This window comes from Triticum urartu, chromosome 5A (genome assembly GCF_056163025.1).
Source record: "Triticum urartu cultivar PI428250 chromosome 5A, HENAU_Tu73, whole genome shotgun sequence".
In the NCBI taxonomy this organism is placed as follows: Eukaryota; Viridiplantae; Streptophyta; class Magnoliopsida; order Poales; family Poaceae; genus Triticum; species Triticum urartu.
In genome coordinates, this window is record NC_141877.1 from 152,321,063 (window position 1) to 152,324,839 (window position 3,777).

Here is a 3,777-nt window from a genome sequence, read left to right on the forward strand (position 1 = left end):
TCGGTACTCCGCGGCTGCGCTTGCCCCTTTGCACCAAAGAGGAAAGGAGGACGCTGTGCGGGCTGGCACCCGCCTGGCGCCCTGAGTCGTCATGGCTCGCGTCACGGGCACCTCGCGAGGTACCCCGCCTTGATCTCTCTGCCTCCTCGCGAGCCAGCCTGACGAGGCCATGCCGGAGGATGGTCCGCGTCATCCGCCCCATGAGGCTTGGCCCCTCGCGAGGGTCTTGAGTCTTGTGTTGATGAAGATGGGCCGTGATGGGCCCCCTTTTGAGCCACGCCACAGGCCGTAGGCAGGAAAGTCTGGGGACCCCCGTTCCCAGAATGCCGACAGGCTCACAAGGCCCTTGATGAACTTGACAGCAGAGCCGGCTGGGATGGTATGGACGGCTTCCACTTCCGCCCACTAGGTGAATTTGTCGATGGCGACGTAGAGATAGCGGCAGCCCCCTGGCGCCCGGGGGAACGGGCCTAGGATGTCCAGCCCCAGACCACAAATGGCCATGTGAGTGGGATGGTTTGGAGGCCCTGAGCAGGCTGATGGTTTGCTTCGCGTGGAATTGGCAAGCTTCACAGGACTTCACCAGCTCAGCCGCGCCGTTGAGTGATGTAGGCCAATAGAACCCACTGCGGAACACCTTGCCAACGAGGGTCCGTGACGACGAGTGGTGTCCGCAGTCACCACCGTGTATGTCAATCAGCAACTCCCTTCCCTGATCGCTGGAGATGCAGCACAACGTGACATCGTTCGGTCGTTTCCTGTATAACTCGTCGTCTTGGATACAGTATGCCGTGGCTTGCCGGGCCACGCGCTCCGCGTCCTCTTCCTTTTCCGGCAGCATCCCGTGCATCAGGTACTATTTGAATTCCTTGATCTCGCACTCCTCCTGGGGCTCGAGCGCCAAGAGTAGCGGCGCTCCTGAGGTCGGGCCACAGGCTGGGGCTCCCGTGGCCGGAGGCTGTGGGAGCTCCTCCCGAGGCTGAGTCATGCTTGAAAGAGGTGGCGTAGCTGATGGCTTGAAGAGCCGCTCTTCGAAGATGCCGGGCTCCTGCGGTTGCCGCTTGGATGCTCTCCCGGCGATGTCATCGGCTTCCTTGTTGGTGCCCCGGGGCAAGTGCTGCAGCTCCAGGCCTGAGAAATGCTTTTCCATCTTGCGCACCTCCGCGAGGTAGGCCTCCATGTGCTCGTCCTTTGGCTCGTACACCTTGTTGGAGAAGTTGACGAGGAGCTGTGAGTCGCCTTTGACGGTGAAGCGCTTCACCCCTAGAGCCGCCGTAGCCCTCAGGCCAGCTATGAGGCCTTCGTATTCTGCGATGTTGTTGGAGACCTTCTCGCCGTGCTGAAAACAGAGTTGCACGGCGTAGTAGAGCTTGTCCTGAGTGGGCGAGATGAGAACTGCTCTAGGCCCTGCGCCCCGGTGCGCGAAGGCGCCATCGAAATACATGACCCAGCCGTCTGGTGCCTCGCTTCCTAGGGAGGTGGACCGGTCTTCTCCTTCCTCAAGAGTCGGGGCATCTGTCCATTCTGCCACAAAATCAGTGAGCGCGGCTCCCTTGATGACCCTGATAGTGTTGAACTCCAACTGGAATGCTTGCAACTCGATGTTCCACTCAGCGATCCTTCCAGCTGAGTTAGGGCTCCTGAGCACCCTCTCCAATGGGTAGGCTAAGACGACCTTGATGGGCTGACCCTGGAAGTAGTGCCACAGCTTGCGCGAGGCCACCAAGAGTGCGAGCAGGAGTTTTTGCAGCATGGGGTAGCGCGCCCTCGCGTCCCGCAGTACGGTGCTGACGAAGTACACCGGGTGCTCCACGAGGGCTGGCACACTATCGAGGCTCGGGTCCCACGGAGATTGTGGCATATCCTAAGGTGGTGGGTTTCCTGAGACCTGACCATCCTCAGGAGCTTCTGTGATGTTGCCCTACTGAGCATGGTCTTCCGCCGCTGATGGCTTCGCTGCACCTTCTTGACCCTGCACTGCACCAGCTCTGGCTTGGCGCGGCACACCCTTGTCTTGGCGCTCCTCCCGAACAGCCACCAGCGCCCCACTGGCGGAGTGCCGGGTGGCGGCAAGGAAGATCACTAGAGGCTCGAGAGGCCGCGGTGCCACCATCACTAGGGGGCTGGTGAGGTATTTCTTGAGGTCTTGGAAGGCCCGGTCGGCCTCCGGGGTCCACTCGAACGGGCCCTTGTTCTTCATGAGCTTAAAGAAGGGTAAGGCGCGCTCGCCTAGCTTGGAGATGAAACGTACTAACGCGGTCACCCGACCTTCTAGCTTCTGCATCTCCTTGAGGGTCTGTGGTGGGCTCATATTTTCGATGGCCTTGATCTTCTCCGGGTTCTCCTCGATCCCTCTGTGGGATACGAGGAACCCCAGTAGCTTGCCGGAGGGGACGCCAAACACGCACTTCTTGAAGGAATTATGCCCTAGAGGCAATAATAAAGTTATTATTTATTTCCTTATATCATGATAAATGTTTATTATTCATGCTAGAATTGTATTAACCGGAAACATAATACATGTGTGAATAGATAGACAAACAGAGTGTCACTAGTATGCCTCTACTTGACTAGCTCGTTGATCAAAGATGGTTAAGTTTCCTAGCCATTGACATGGGTTGTCATTTGATTAACGGGATCACATTATTGGGCGAATGATGTGATTGACATGACCCATTCCGTTAGGTTAGCACACGATCATTTAGTATGTTGCTATTGCTTTCTTCATGACTTATACATGTTCCTATGACTATGAGATTATGCAACTCCCGTTTACCGGTGGAACACTTTGTGTGCTACCAAACGTCACAACGTAACTGGGTGATTATAAAGGTGCTCTATAGGTGTCTCCGAAGGTACTTGTTGGGTTGGCATATTTCAAGATTAGGATTTGTCACTCCGATTGTCGGAGAGGTATCTTTGGGCCCTCTCGGTAATGCACATCACTTAAGCCTTGCAAGCATTGCAATTAATGAATTAGTTGCGGGATGATGTATTACGGAACGAGTAAAGAGATTTGTCGGTAACGAAATTGAACTAGGTATTGAGATACCGACGATCGAATCTCGGGCAAGTAACATACCAATGACAAAGGGAACAACGTATGTTGTTATGCGGTCTGACCGATAAAGATCTTCGTAGAATATGTAGGAGCCAATATGAGCATCTAGGTTCCGCTATTGGTTATTGACCGGAGACGTGTCTCGGTCATGTCTACATAGTTCTTGAACCCGCAGGGTCCGCACGCTTAACGTTACGATGACAATTATATTATGAGTTTATATGTTTTGATGTACCGAAGGTTGTTTGGAGTCCCGGATGTGATCACGGACATGACGAGGAGTCTCGAAATGGTCGAGACATGAATATTGATATATTGGAAGCCTATGTTTGGATATCGGAAGTGTTCCAGGTGAAATAGTGATTTTACCGGAGTACCGAAGGGGTTACCGGAACCCCCCGGAGGCTATTGGGCCTTATGGGCCCAAGTGGAGGAAGAGGAGAGGCGGCCAAGGGGCAGCCATGCGCCCCTCCCCCCCAGTCCGAATTGGACAAGGAGGGGGGGCAGGGCCCCCCTTTCCGTTCCCCTCTCTCCTCTTTCCCCCCAAGTCCTAATCCAACTAGGAAAAAGGAGGGGAGTCCTACTCCCGGTGGGAGTAGGGCTCCTCCGGCGCGCCCTCTCCCCTGGTCGGCCGCACCCCCCCTTGCTCCTTTATATACGGGGGCAGGGGGCACCCTAGAGACACAACAATTAATCATTGATCTCTTAGCCGTGTG